The following is a 16,276-nucleotide window of genomic DNA, read 5'->3' on the forward strand; positions in this document are numbered from 1 at the left end:
GGATCCCACGTGCCGCGGAGCGGCTGTGCCCGTGAGCCATGGACGCTGAGCCTGCGCATCCGGAGCCTGTGCTCCGCAACGGGAGAGGCCACAGCGGTGAGAGGCCCGCGTACCGCAAAAAAAAAAAAAAAAAAAAAAAAAAAAAAAAAATTCAATACTAGTGATTTTAGTTGTTCCTCAAAGCCATCACCAATAATTCTAGTTAATATTAATCTCTCCTCCTTTACATTACAAAACACAGCAATTTCAAATGATTTTGTATTGTTCAATGACTTTGAATTATTTGAAAGAAAGGGATATTAAACACATCATTTATCAGCAATGATAAAGCCTGCTTGCTGCCCACACAATTGAAAACAACATATTAACTTGAGATATTTGACCCTAAAATTGTTAGAAGAAACTGGCCATGAATTGTCAAGTCGTATCCAGAAAACCAATGAGTCAGGAGTTGGGGAGAGAGCTGTAGAACGGCATTTTCCTTTTCAAAGGTAGGCTAACCCGTATTTTGTGTATTATGTTTTCATTGCAGCTGTAACAAATTACCACAAACTTGGTGGCTTACGCAACACAAATTCATTATCTTACAGTTCTGTATGTTATGAAAGGTAACAGTATGCCTCCCCCAAATATGCCACTTTGGCATACCGGTTATTTTGAGCTTTAGGCACATGAAAAACGACAAATGCTGAGAGCCTTTCTCTGAACTCCCCTTCTCTGCCTAAAGACAGCCTCCAAAAGGAACTCAGTTGTCATAATTCCCCTCCCCAGGGGTTTCCTCAAACAGGGAAGAGACTAGCAGCTGACATCATACCCAGACAAACTTTGTCACAAAATGTCCTATCTTCCATCTGTACTTCCAAAGCCCCTTTCATCTTTCATAAGAATCCTTTGCTCTCCCCTAGGAGGTATACACCCCCCTTCTCATTTCCCTATTAAGATGGTATTTAATCCTGAATTGTAAAGCTACCTCTATGAGTTACTCATTTTCCTGGGTATCTCCCGTGTATACCTGAGGTATACACGTTAATAAACTTCTGCTTGTTTTTCTCCTGTTAATGTCTCCTGTTAATACAGGAGGTATTTTCTCCTGTTAATGCAGGAGGTCTCAGGCAAGAGCTCTAAGATAGAGGGAAAATTATTTTCTCTTCCCTACAGTTAGAAATAGGACATGGATCCCACTGGGCTAAGAGCAGGGTGCTGGCAGGGTGCATTAATTTCTGGGGGCTCAAGGGGAGCATCCTTTACCTTGCCTTTTCCAGTTTCTTCAATCCGCTTTCCTTTGCTCTCGGCTCCCTTTCTGCATCTTCAAAGCTGACAATTTCTTCATGCTGCCAACTCTCTGGTTCTCGTTTCCAGAGCCAGAGCTCCCTCTGACTCTGTCTCTCCTGCCTCTCTCTTCCATTTTGAAGAACGCTTGTGATTAAAATGGGCCCACCTGGATAATCCTGGAGCCACTCCCTCTTTTAAGGCTAGCTGATTAGCAATTTATTCCATCTGCTCCCTAATTCCCCTTTGCCATGTGACATAACATATTCACATAGCAACACACTATGTGGAGAGAAGTCCAACTAGATTGCCAGGTAGGGTGCAATCAGTGATCATCTTATCTCTCAGCTCAGTCGAAATTGACTGTTATCCCAATTCCCAGGATTAGGATGTAGACCTCTTTGGGGGACATTATTCTGCCTATAACATTTTGAACTCACCCTGAGAAGCTAATTAGGACCAAGAGTTTGTAAGAAGTAGGTCCTGCTACAAGATGGTTACCATAACAGTAACTGACCAAGTTGTTCACTCACAAGGCAACCAGGCCCCTTCTTCTCTATACTGATCCATGGCAGACATTGTTAGTCAACCAGGCATAATCATAACCTTAGGATCCTTCTCCACACAGCATAGTAGGTAATCACCAGTACAGTCAATCAGACTTGGCCAGCAAACTGAAATGTATTTTCCATACTAAATCTGAACAATTGTAGTGGAAAGAAACTTTCAGGGCCTTTTTTGGCATAAGGTACTGATCCAATGTTTTTAAATTGGCAGACAAAAGGAGTCCCAGCTGAGCTAAATAAAGAGATCATAATAAGACAGTAAAATAAGTGGAATAACTTATTCAATTCTTGACAGAAATCTGTGTTTCGGTGATACCTTGTAAAGCGCCCATATAGTAACTAAAAAAGTCTGCATTTATTACTGGTCCTGTCCACACAATGCAAAGCCTTCTCTTGAGATTTTTTTAAAATAATGAGTCATTTTTTTTCCTAAGAGGAATTTTGCTTACATAAATATTTAAATATGTTTATATGTAGGTATTTGAAAGCTTTTATTATTCTAAAATAAAACACCATGATCTTTTACAAGCAATCCATGATTGTGGTAGCAAATTTAGGAAAAACAAAGAAGAAACAAAAAAGAAAAACCACACAGAATTCTACCTGTCAGAAGTAAGTTTTGGCTCTCATTCTGCCAGATGTGTTTACATTCATTTATTCATTCAACATATTTTTATTGAGCCTTTGTGCCAGGCACTATTCTAGGCTTTGAGGGTATAGCATGAAAAAACAAACAACAGCAAAAAAAAAGACAGACCAAAATATATGCTGTCAATGAGCACAGTTATGTACCCCCCAAAAAAAAATTACACCAAAAATGATACTCTATTTTTCATATTGTTTTTAACTAGTTTTTTCTATATGCTAGTTTTTTTTAAGCATTCCTCTAATTTTGTCAGGCTTTTCTAGTTTTCCCAACAGTCCTGATTGCCCTGAGAGATAAGATGATCACTCTTTGCTATGGAATTGGCAGTCCAGTGTGACTTGTCTTTCCAAGGTTTGATGCTATGTGATCAGGGAGAAACCTCCCTCAAGATAGAGAATGCTGTGAATTCTCACACCACAAGAGATGACCTAGGGAAGTGAAGAGGACTGCATTCTATGTTGTTCCAGTTATCTATTGCTGTATGATGTGTCCCCCTAAAACTTAGTGGCTTTAATTTGCAAAACTCACCCTGAGAAAATGACACATATAGAAACAATTTTTCCTATGTATAAAGCATGGGAAGAACCATGAGCTAACTTTGTCATCAAAGGCTATTAAAATTATATGTAAGTTAATAAGTGTTTAAATGTAATGTTAAGAAGGCTGTTAAATATGTTCCAGACATCTGTGGGATCTCCATGTACATCACTGGGAAGGGATAAACACATTAAATCACATCAGGTTACCCTTACCAAAAAAGCCAGATAAGAATTTAGAGAAATTATTAATACTTGCTAAAACAACTATTTACAATAGCCAAGACATGGAAGCAACCTAAATGTCCATCGACAGATGAATGGATAAAGAAAATGTGGTATATATTGGGTTGGCCTAAAGTTCGTTCATAAGATGTTACGGAAAATCCTGAACAAACTTTGGCCAACCCAATATATGCAATGGAATACTACTCAGCCATAAAAAGAGAACGAAATAATGCCATTTGCAAAAACATGGAAAGACCCAGAGATTATCATACTAAGAAAAGAAAGTCAGAAAGAGAAAGATGAATACCATATGATATCACTTATATGTGGAATCTAAAAAAAACCAAAATACAATTGAACTTATTTACAAAACAGAAATAGACCCATAGATGCAGAAAACCAATTTATGGTTACCAGAGGGGAAAGAGGGGGAGGGATAAATTAGGAGTTTGGGGTTAACATATACACACTACCATATATAAAATAGACAACAAACAAGGACCTACTGTGCAGCACAAGGAACTATACTCAATATTTTGTAATAACCTCTAAAGGAAAATAATCTGAAAAAGAATACGAATATTCATATGTATGTATAACTGAATCACTTTGCTGTATACCTGAAACTAACACAAGATTGTACATCAAGTATACTTCAAGGAAAATAAATAAATAACTAAAAAATACTTGCTAAAACAAATCAACATTTTATCCTTTTACTTCAGTACTTAATGAGCACCTATGAGATATGTGGTACAAACAATTACTATGTACTCATGGTATACTAGCTATTTAGGAAATATATAAAGTAATATTAAAATGATTTATACTGAGTTTAATAGTACTAATAAAATCCTATTATAGTAAATACGCTTATGAAGAAGGATTCTATAGAGCAGATATATAAATACCATAGCAGAATAACCACAACATCAGTGTGCTATTGATCTAATCTCAACACATTTTTCCTGTTATCCAGCAAATACTTTTTCAACTCTCTAAAAAAAAGTTACTTTACAGGTTCGTAATTGTTTCCTGTGGAGGAAAGAGTCAAGCTGGATGGTAGCTGAAAGTCACACATTTCTCTTGTCCTGATGTCAAAGAAGCACTTACTTCTTCCCATGTTGTATGAATTCTCAGTCCTCACTCTAGAAGTCAACATAAAGAAGGAAACGTTTCCTTCTTTCCGAGTTCAATCCTTTCGCCTTGTTAATTCACCACAAAATGAATATTGTTTCTTTCAGACATGTTTTCTAACCATGAGTTCATTAAGACTGAAGTTCTTGTTTTAAAACTTCTTCCGTTCTCTAGAGCTCATTAAAATGCGAGTTGACTCCTGTGATCTCCAAGAACATCGTGCATTAATTAGTTGATAAAATCAGCCTAAGAAATCTGAGATTCTTATGCATGACATACTCAACTGTGTGAATTTAAATGGGTCATTTCACTTAACAAGGGGAAAAAAAGGAGGAACAGATGAGAGAAAACTATCACGAACCAGCAAAGTTTTGTTCTCTATTGTTTTTTGTTTCTGAGGTTTGGGTTTGGTCTTGCTGGGGAAAGGCAAGTTTTCACTCATATCAGGAGCTGGCTCACCAGCACTTCCCTGACAAAAAGATGCCCAGGCAAAACCCATTTTCCTGGAATTTCAGCCTTTTCTCCCCATCACAGAAGATGGTTTAGGGAACTCACACCGTCCAGGTTTTTTCCAGAAAACTCTGTTTTCTTTGGTGAATCATATACTTAAACAGGTAGAGGAAATGATGAAAAAGTTTTCCTCCTGTTCTCAGGATACAGTCATTGCTTGTATGGGTCCATGAGTGGGGATTGGAATCACTTGTGGGCATTCTAGGGTCTTTAGTGGATATTTATGACTATGTCTTTTATTAGTTAGAATTTAAAACGATCTAGAAATATAGTTCACGTAGCTTGAATTTTTGCCTTAATTTTTAATATTGTAACTACCATACTGACCAATTGTTTTCCTCCAGATACTGCAAATGTATAAACTACATGAAAATGATACGTTAACCCTCCTTTTTCCTTCTTTAAGTCTTATACACATGCTTAGGCCTTCTTAGGTCAAAGAAGCGTAACAGTCTAGTAAGACAAAAGTCATCATTTCTTTTGATGGCATAAAATAGTGGAGAAGAAAGAATAGTAGTTATGACTGATTCATTCCTAGTTTTCCAAATCTGTCATAAGAATCAAGGTTTCACTTCATAGGCATTCAATATATATATCTGGGAAATCAATTTATAAAAACCGAGTAAACTGACCTTTCATGATGGGCCTTGTTCTGGTTTGGCTTCGTATTTTTTTCTTGTACTTATTCATTCATTCTGCCAACATTCAAGAAGCACCTAATATATTCCAAGCCTTGTGCATCAGGCTGGGAGCTCAAGACAAGCGAAACAAACAAAAATCCTGGCCCTCAAAGAGTTTAAAATCTAGCAGAGAAACAAACAATAACCAGTCACAAAACAATCTGTTTATACAGGATGCACTTAATGGTTTATGCAACAAATATTCCACATACTGTACAAAGTGGTAGGAATAGAGTAGACAACAGCAACAACAACAAAAAGACACAGACCCTGTCTTTATGAAGTTTAGTCGTGGAGACAGGCCTGAATCAAATGTAACACAAGTCGAATGTTATATAATTTAGAACTCTTTCAATTCCAAGTGCCCAAAAACCCAGCTCACACTGGCATAAGCAAAAATAAAGGGTGTTTATTGATTCACGTAATGAAAAAGCAAGGGCCAGTTGAGGTGGGATTGGTGTAGGGGCTCAAACAATATCACTGGGACCTGGGACCTCTCCTTATTTCAGCCCTGTTTACCTGTGCTTTGGTTTCATTCTCACTCAAATCCAGTAGTAAAAGAAGAGTGTTTCTCTTCTGCCAACAAATATCCTGGGCATGAAGCTCACTGGTCCACAAAAGAACACATGCGCCTTTCCCAAACTCCTCCTGGTCAGGGGAATGGGGCGCCATGATGGGCCAGGCCTGCGTCACATGCTCAGCCTTAGACGTGGGGTGGACCAGTTCCGGGAGAAGCCTGTGCATCGCTGAGTGAAGGAGGCTCAGTTCCCAGAGGAAACTGGGGATGCCTTACCACAAGGAGGGGAAGTGGACATTGACAGCCAAAGTGCGCTAGCCACAGTCCACCTCAACTTCCCATGCTGTCCAGTCCCCATGTGCCCCCCCACTCCTGGAGACAAACACAGCAACCAAAATGCCACCAAAAGCAATTTCTATCCTTAATGGTGCCTCTCAAAGGTTGCCAAATGTGATTCAATTCACAGCCCACAGACACACATCCTGATACTCTCTTTTCCCTTTCCTCTCACTCTTTCTCTCATATCCAATATTGTCCCAGTGCCTCTCTGCAACCCTGTTATCCGGTCCCTACCCAGATTCCTCCCAACCCTAGCTCACACCCCTGCTGCCCTTCCCTCATTTTTTGTGCCTCAGCTTCTTTGGGATCCGCTTTCTCATCACCTCTAGTACTTTCCACCCCCCAGCGTGGATCTTCTAGGCTTACCCATCTCTCAAGTTTTCCCTCCACTGATTACCCCAACCTGCATAATAAAGTTCAGGAATTCCCTTAACAAGTAGGGGGTGGCTGGGTGGAAGGTACCACTTAGCTATGAAAGACTGGACTATTTTCATCTGAAGAGGTGGAAAATACAAACACTTCTAATGTCTTTTTTCTGTCTCTGCCATCCAAATGATCACACCCCATGGTATATAATTTCAAAATGTGACAAGAATCTGGGATGAGGGTAGAGGGGACAGTGGTGGACTTTTGAATTAAGATCTAAAGAAAATGAACTAAGTGAAGAGCTCAGGGGGTGAGAAGGTGTTCTGAGAAGGAGAGACATCACTGGACAAGATGAGCCTGGGTAAGGTAGGAACTGAAAAGCAGCAGGTTTGTTCAGAGCGAGGGGATCAGGACACGGGATGAGGCCAGGTAATCTCCGAGCAGCGACAGCGAAGCAGCAGACACCAGTGACCAAACAGGAGGGTCTGGCCTAAAAGGTCTGCAGAGTTTCCTTGAGTCTCAGGTAGACAAAGGAAAGTACTTTTAATAGTGCGGCTAAGCCCCAGGCTTGAGAGAAAGAAATCCCTGTCAAACGCTCCGTTCCTGGATTGCTACACTATGGTGATCTGAGTTATGTAAGTGCTCCGAGAAGAAAGAAAGAAAAGCGCCTTCAGCGCAGTGTCTCTTGGCTGAACTTCTTAGGCATCTTTCTGTGATATGCTTAAGTCAGAAAAGGAACCACTGCCAAGATCGTTTTGCTGTTATGATTAGTTCAAGTTTCTAATCTTTCACTGCACAGTTTTTGGAGAGAAATGTAATGCTAATGGGAGAGAAAAGTTAACTTGTTTATTTGTCTAAGAGTATAGGGGGAAAAAAACCTGGTTTATTTGCCCAAGTGTTTACAGAGATGGTTGGGTTTAGATCTATCATCTTGCAATTTGTGTTCTATATGACCCATCTGTTCTGTGGTCCTTTTTAAAAAAGATTTTTCTGCTTTCTTTTGGATTGAGTATTTTTATGGTTCCATTTTATTTCCTTTGATGGCTTGTTAAGGGTTACTTTAGGGTTTGTAGTATATGTCTATTACAGTCAACTTTCAAGTGATAAGGTACCACTTCACATATAGTATAAAAACCTTACCATAGGACACTTCGTTTTCCCACCTCCAGGCCTTCATGCTATTGTCATACATGTTACTTCTATTTACATTATAAACCCTACCATACATCATATACATTGCACTGTTTTCTTGTTAAACAGCTGATGATTTTTCAGACATATTTTTTAAAATAAGGAAAAAAAGGTCTTTTCTACTCACCTATGTACTATTTCTAGAGCTCTTCATTCCTTTAAGTAGCTCCAGATTTCTTTCTAGTATTTTCCTTCTGTCTGAAGAACTTTTCAAACATTTCTTTTGGTTCAAGTCTGCTGTGACAAATTCTTTCAGCTCTTGTGTGCCTGAAAGTAACTTTATTTAACCTTCATTTTTGAAAGATTTTTTTTTCTTCTTGCTAGTTTTTGAATTCTAGGTTGACAGATTTTTTCTCTCTATACTTTCAAGATATTGATCCACTGTCTTGTGGCTTGCATTGTTTTCCATACAAAATCTGATGTCATTCTTACATTTGTTTTCCCCTCTGCATAGATTGTGGTATTTTTCTCTCTGACTGCTTTTAAGATTTTTTCACTATCACTGGTTTTAAGCAATCTAATTATGATATGCCTTGGTGTAGTTTTCATGTTTCTTATTCTTAGAGTTTGTTGAATTTCTTGGATTTGTAGATTTATAGTTTTAAATGAAATTTGGAAAATTTCTGGTCATTATTTTAAAATATTCTTTCTGCCCTTCTCTTCCAGGGACTCTAAGTCATGTATTTGATCACTCAAAGTTGTCCTGAAGCTCACTAATGCTCTACTCATTTTTTCAGTCTTTTTTTTTTTCTGAGTTTCATTTTGGATACTTTGTTGCTATGTCTTTAAGTTATTTAATCTTTTATCCTGTGAGTCTAACAGATTGCAGTTTTCACCTTAGACATTATATCTTTTATCTCTAGAAGTTCAGTTTGGGCTTTTAAAATATTTTCCACATCTCCATTTAACATGCTCAAGCATTTCTCTACTTTGTCATGAACTTATGGAATATGGTTATAATTGTGTTAATGTCCTTCCTAATTTTATTATCTGTCATATTTGGATCTGTTTCTATTGACTGATTTTTTTCTTCTTCATTTTTGACTGTATTTTCCTGCTTCTTTGCATGCCTGGTAAATTTTGACTAGATACCAGTTATTGTGAATTTTCCTATCAATATTCTAGAGCTTTGTTCTGGGATTCAGTTGTCATTTGTAAATACAACTGACCCTTGAACAACCCAGGAGTTAGGGACACTGACCCGCTGCACTGTTGAAAATCCACCTATAACTTATAATTGGTCCTCTGTGTCCTAGGTTCCTCCACATTCTCTGGTTCTGCATCCTCAGGGTGAATCAACTATGGATCGTGTCATATTGTAGCATTTACTATTGAAAAAAATCCACACGAGTGGACTCATGCATTTCAAACCTCTGTTGTTCAAGGGTCAACTGTAGTTTGATCCTTTCAAGGTTTGCTTTTAAGCTTCATTAGTCAGGACCAGAGTAGCTTTTAGTTGAGGGCCACTACTGGGTCAATACCTTCTGAGTATTCTACTAATGCTCTGTGAATTAGAAGGTTCTTCCTCTCCGGCTGGTCGGAGCACAACCTGTTGTCAGCCCTGTGTGAGCTGTATGGATTGTTTCCTCTGTCCCATTTGGGTAGATCTTTCCCTTGCTTCAGGTAGTTTCCTCACACTCATGCTCTGATCAGTTTTCAACTGAAGACTTCAGGAGGACCATCTGCAGTTCTCTGGGTACTTCTTTCTGTGTAGTTTTCCCTTATCTGGTGTTCTACCATGAAAGTCCTAGCCACCTTGGTCTCCCTGGACCCCCAACTCCATCTCCATAACTCAAAGAGATAACCAGGCCCTACCTGGGGTCCCTCCCCTTCCTTCTACCCAGAAACTCTCTCTAGGTGCTAAGCTGGAGCAACCATAGGGATCATTACATTTATTTTCCACTTCTCAGGGATGACTGTCCTGAGCTGCCTGATGTCCAATGTCTGAGAACTATTGTTTCAGATATTTTGTCCAGTTTTTCAATTTTTTTCAGGTAGGAGGATAAATCTGGTGCCTGTTACACCTTCTGAGCCAAAAGCAGAAGTTTTAAACTATATGAAACTGGTGGTTCTCGAACTTCAGTATGCATCAGCATTAACTGGTAAATGTTAAAACACAGATTGTTAACATGCAATTGCTGGACCCTCCCTAAGTAAGTGGGTGTGGGACCTGAGAATTTGCATTTCTAACAAATTCTCAGATAATGCTGAAGCCTCTGGTTCAGGGGGTCCCACTTTGAGAACGTCTGTGTTAAACTAGGCAGCTAAATATCTCAGATGATATTCATCTACAAATCAGCAATATGGTGTGAACAATATTGATAATCAAGACAAAACCTGTCAGTCATAGAAACTCAATCATAAGTACTTAACATAGTGTAGTTTGAATCCATTGGGAGACATATACAAGAAGAACTAAAGAGCTGTTCATGCCATCTTATCTGGGTAAATCCAGGAAATAAACTCTCTAGAAATCATGGAGACGAATCTTTCCCAAGGGATATTTCTTAGACCATTAGTACTCTGTGACTTGTTGATAGGTGTTTTGTGAAAGATTTTTATACTCAAATAAAGTTAGGAACCTTTAACATGTTAATGTATTTTATGAATCTTCGAAGGGGAAGATAAGAAGAAGTGTTTCCCAAACGTATTTGACCACAGAACAATTTATTTTGCAAAACATCTATTAGTAACTTTAATGCTCCTTGGAAGCCAGTTTGGGAAATACTGGAGCAGACCCTTGGCTTTGTAAGTTTATTATTTTCAACGTTAGCTATTTGTCAGAAGAAATTTGATTGCTGTAATAAGCTGTGGCTTTGCTGGAGCAAGGTGCCATTCCCAGGGCGTAAGTCACTCAGCTAATGAATGAACCCAGCCCACTGCCCACAGTCCATGCCTTAATGTGCCTTTGCTGCTCATCACGCAGTAGCTTTGGCAGCAATAAAAATGTGTTTGGGGGCTTCCCTGGTGGCGCAGTGGTTGAGAGTCCGCCTGCCGATGCAGGGGACACAGGTTCGTGCCCCGGTCCGGGAAGATCCCACATGCCGCGGAGCGGCTAGGCCTGTGAGCCATGGCCACTGAGCCTGCGCGTCTGGAACCTGTGCTCCGCAACGGGAGAGGCCGCAACAGTGAGAGGCCCGTGTACCGCAAAAAAAAAAAAAAAGTGTTTGATTTGTGAAAATGGCCCTGAAAAAAAAAGTCAACTATTGGTTTTGGTGGTAGAAAGAAATTAAGAGAAGAAGAAAAAGGAGTTGATGGAGGTGGAGGTGATATTTAAAAGGGCATCTTAGCAAGAAAATAGAAGTTTGGGGATAAATTTTAAAGGCAGTCTCCTAACTTTGTCAGGGACTTGGCTCTATATGCAAATGAGCTCATCCTATAACCTACACGGAAACCATCAAAAGTGATTCATGAACTGCCTTAGTGAGAGAAAAAAGCTGGCAAGATAAAATGTTGCACAAGCAATCGCCGACCGAAGTGTAATTCAAGAGAAAGCCAAAAGCCTGGGCAGGTGTTTCTGTGAAGCCACAGGAGGCGAAGACACTCGTACAGTAAATACAGTTGGCTTCTAGAATTTAAAGAGGAGTTTTTCCTTGCATGTTATGATGTTAATAAGGGGGGTATGGCCTTGGCTGACTATATTCCAAGGAAATGGAATATGTTTCATCCTAAGCTAAAGACCCTGTAGAAGAAAATACCTGAGAAATTTCATGCCTCAGGACCTACGGAAGGCTGTAGAGGAAAAAAGTGCTGCTAGTCACAATGATTCTTTTACAAGAACCTAAATTCATGTTCTCCAATTGCCCCTTTCACACTCAACTTAAGGATTTTCTCCATTAACTTAACGAATGTTACCCAGTATTTATTAAGCGCCAGGTGGTATGACAGTTATAGGGGTTATAAGTATAAAGAAGCCGCAGCCCTGCCTGCAAGGGACTCATGGGTGGAGGCCTTTTGAATTACTGACCCACCACAGCTGCGTTCCAGTAGACTCCCTCACTAAAAAGTCGACTCCATAAGGGCAGATATTTGATGTGCCTTTGTTTGTGGAATACACTTTAATTGATTAAATGAATATGCCTTATAATAAAGTTTGAAAACAACCTAGATGTTTAAATATAGAATATTGACTCAAGCAAAGAGTTAACACAGTGAAATACTAGGCAGCTATAAAAATAAGAATTAAATAACGTCAAAGGGGAAAACCAAATAGATAGAGTTATACCAATTAGTTATCTAAAGTATCCTGAACTTTGCCTTTTCTAGGTTTATGCTCCAGCTATTCCCTGGAATGGCTCTTCCCTGCCCACATCTGTAGATGCCCTACCTCTTTAAGGCTCAGTTGAAGCACCACATCTTCCCTGAGGTAGCAAGACTTCTGAATCGTTCCATTCTCAAAATTAACCTCCTAGAAGATGCTGGTAATTCTCACCCATATGCCTGTAGTTCCACCTTCAATGTTCACAGGTGGATTTCCGACTGCTAGTAGCGGTGTGTCTTTGGTTGAGGACCTTCTCCAAACCTGGAGAACACTTGTGTCCACTTGCTTGGCAGGTCAGAATGCTGGAGAAGTAACTCCCTCCAGAAAAGTCCCTGCTCCGAGACTGATGGAAGTTGGTTGTTTCAGTGAGCTTGGGCTGCCATAACAAAACGCCATAGACGGGGCGGCTTTTAAACCACAAATGTGTCTCTCATAGTTCTGGAGGAGCTGTGAGGTCCAGAATCAAGGCGTCTGCCACTTAGGTCCCTAGTGAGTCTCTCCTCCCAGCTGGCAGACCAGGAAGTCTTCTTGCTGTGTCCTTACATAGCAGGGGGAGAGAGAGAGAGAGGGAGAGAGAGAGAGAGAGAGAGAGAGAGAGAGAGAGAGAGAGAGACAAAGCCCTCTGGTGCCTCTTATCCTATCATGAGGACACTACCCTCCTGACCTCATCTAAACCTAATTGCTTCCTAATTTAGGCCCCATCTCCTAATACCATCACACTGGGGTTGAGACATCAACATAAGGATTTGAGGAGGACACAAAATTCAGTCCATAATATTGGTGAATAAGCATCTCAGCTCCTTTGCTCTGTGGGTGGAATAACTCTGAGGTTGTGTCCATATCATTTCCCAGTTTCCGCAGGGGATGAAGCTCCTATTCCCCACTGTGGCAACTGGTTTGATAATGTGTCTTCTGTTGGCCACCTTCTCTTATCTGTCTCACTTCTGCACTTACCTTCCTTCCTACACCTTCCAGAGAAAACTATCGGTTCTCGCATCCTTGCGTCAGGATATGCTCCCCACCTGGGCTCCTGTATTGTAATGTGTCTCACATTATGCTCTTTACTGTGGGGCTTTGTGAATGTCTTGGCTCTTATAACTAAACTGCAAACTGTTTGAGAAGAGAAACCTTTAAATACTGTATCCCCCAGAGCCTAACAAAGTACCTTGCATATAGAAGGTGCTTTAAAAAGAAACTAGATTAACTACATTAATCAAATTGAGTATTTTTAGGAGAAAAGCACTATAGAAATCTAATACCTAAATAGTTCAGAGCATTCTCTGTGGCACTAAATAAATCAAATTATTTAAACCAGTTTTTATGAATCATAGTTATTGACTTAAAAATCTTATAAGCTATTGTTTCAAGTTCGAAGTTGGGCTTCAAGTTTTATACTGAATATATTTTAACATTTTCTGGTTGAAAAAGCTCAGCATCCATTGAGGGAATTAGAGGGGACATGATTTGAATTGGGTCCGTATTTTTCTTTTTTGGCTGTGCCACACGGCTTGCGGGATCTTAGTTCCCCGACCAGGGATCGAACCCGGGCCCCCTGCAGTGGAAGCTCAGAGTCCTAACCACTAGACCAACAGGAAATTCCCTGTATTTCTTTTTTAAAAATTATTTATTTTTGCCTTTATTGGGTCTTTGTTGCTGCGCACGGGCTTTCTCTAGTTGCGGGGAGCAGGGGCTACTCTTGTTGCAAAGCATGGACTCTAGGCACGCAGGTTCAGTAGTTGTGGCTCACGGGCTCTAGAGCGCAGGCTCGGTAGTTGCGGCGCACAGGGCTTAGTTGCTCCGCGGCATGTGGGATCTTCCTGGACCAGGGCTCGAACCCATGTCCCCTGCATTGGCAGGTGGATTCTTAACCACTGTGCCACCAGGGAAGCCCGTTCCTGTATTTCTTAACATAGCATTCAGAAACACACATGGTCTAGCCCCCACTGCCCTTTCTAGCTTTATCTTCCATTCTCTGTCATCATTCCTATATATACAGTTGTGTGATCTTCATGCAGAAGATTTGTAGTTGATTTATCTTTGCTTGTTAACAACACTGCATAATGCCACAGATCTCACTTCATAAGAAAAATTATCATTGTTTGAAAAATGGCAATGAAAGTTGTGATACGAGGAGAAAAAAACAACTCCAAATAGTAATGCTTCTTGAGACCCCACTTTTCTTCCCTGTCATAATTATATTATCTTTGAGTCTTCATTAACAAATTTATTCAAATATCTAGGAATTTGATAACACGACCTGAATTTGAATAATGGTTTACACACCTTTCAAGTTATTTCCAAGGTCTAATTCCGTGGCCAGTATCTTGAAGACAGATATCTACAGGACACAAAAAGACAAGGGCACCGCGTCTATGTCATGTAGAATCATAGGAACATAAACAATAAGCATCATTCATTTAAGAAAAAATACAAGTAATATTCATTCATGGTAGAAATATCAGCCAATATAGAGAAATGAAAAGACGATAAGAACACAGTAATACTTCTGATCAAAGAAAAATATTACTAAAATTTTAGTGTATACGGCTTCAGACTTTTTTGTACAGTATTTTTAACATAGGTACTTAAAGGGCTCATGGTGTGCCCATGTTTTTCCCCTCTTTTTGCACTCAGCAATGTAACACACTGTGGCAGACACTACACACAGGCTCACTCAATACCCACTCATCTTCTAACATGGCCTCCATCCTCCGGAGGCTAGAAAGTCAAACACTTCCAAGACTCCCTTGAAGCTTGGCTTCCACAGGTAACTGAGTTTCACCATGCCCTGATGGAAGATACATTCCCTGAGCCAGATTTGGAAGGCAAATGAGTGACACGAGGTGATGGCCATGATCAGGGATGACAGATCTTCTGGTAGCTGAGGTAGAAAGTCTACTCTCAGGCTCTAAGATAATAGCCTAGGGGTGGGCATGGGCAGCAGTGGGACCTCCTTTCACACTGTGCCACACTGGAGTCAGCCACTGATCCTGGCTCTGTAGCATCATTTGCCTCCCTGCTCCTCTCGGGAACTCTGTTGTCTGCAACTAAGAACCCTAATAAATACATGTGAACACCTTTCCGTGTCAAAAAATATCATATAATTGCTACTCGTAGAATCATAGAATTTTAGAGCTCCATGGGAACTTAGCAGTTAGCTAGAGTTAGGAAAACTACGCTCAAAGACGTTAAATAACTCACGTTTCCTCAGATGGACAGCGGTGGAGGTAACACCACATGCATATCTCCTTATTCCCACTGTGTGTAAGGAAGTTATTCTGTGCTTGTGTCCCAATGAGGAGATGGGACAAAAATGGCTGTGCTCCAAGTTAAACTTTGGTGTTTTGTGTTGCGAACACATTCATCCGTCATCTGGCATGCTTTAGCCCAAAGACGATAGTCAAGAGTGTGATGCCTTTTTAATGTGCTGCTTCCTCTTCACATTCCATCTCCATTTCTACCCCACGCCCACCCCCCAGCACAGGCCCATCCCCAGACCTGCTCCGCTGGATGAAGACCAGCTGGCTTAGTCATGGTGCCACCTCTAAACACTGTAGCCTTCACTCCAGTCGGCGATGGTGTGGAGCGTCTCCTCAGACTACAGAGGTTTCTGTTTGGTTTGTTTGAATGAAGACTTGTTCCCAAGGAGCTAGTGGTCTTTAGTGCTGTAAAACAGAGATACTTTTTTAAAAAAAAACTCTTCTTAGGTGACAGAAAAGAATCATTGTTGAAAGGCCCCATTTGGGAATGGAAAGAGTGTGAGCTTTGGATCCAGACTGGATTTGAATCCCAGCTCTGCCACTTACTAGCTACATGGCTGTGGGAAAAGTTATTCAGTTTCTACAAGTCTCTCACTTTACTGAACTGGAAAATGGAAAGAAAGATAATGCCCTTACAAGCCTGTTCTTTGGACCAGAAGAAATATTCCTATAATGTTTGATGTACAAGGGACATTCAATAAATAGTTTCTGTTACTGAGTTGCAATATATGCTGTTGGCTTGAAGACCAGCCAACGGTGTATATGTTGGC

The 16,276-nt window shown here is 40.2% G+C and overlaps 1 protein-coding gene across 13 annotated transcripts in view; it reads right to left on the reverse strand.

Annotated features, from left to right (window-relative positions):
• NAV3 (neuron navigator 3) overlaps positions 1–15,884 on the reverse strand; it is a 1,262,224-nt gene extending 1,246,340 nt beyond the window's left edge. For 8 of the 13 annotated variants that reach the window (XR_013830383.1, XM_079936020.1, XM_079936009.1 and 5 more), the window contains exons 1-4: positions 15,745–15,884; positions 14,530–14,584; positions 5,525–5,695; positions 4,359–4,393 (exon numbers count right to left, since the gene is read on the reverse strand). The gene's annotated coding sequence lies outside the window, so the exon portion shown is untranslated. Of the gene's footprint in view, positions 1–4,358; positions 4,394–5,524; positions 5,696–12,312; positions 12,513–14,529; positions 14,585–15,447; positions 15,709–15,744 lie in introns of those variants that run through there. The other 5 variants (XM_079936021.1, XM_079936019.1, XM_079936016.1 and 2 more) reach the window with 4 other exon arrangements.
• Positions 15,885–16,276: the final 392 nt, after the last annotated feature.

Source organism: Stenella coeruleoalba (assembly GCF_951394435.1).
Source record: "Stenella coeruleoalba genome assembly, chromosome: 11".
In the NCBI taxonomy this organism is placed as follows: Eukaryota; Metazoa; Chordata; class Mammalia; order Artiodactyla; family Delphinidae; genus Stenella; species Stenella coeruleoalba.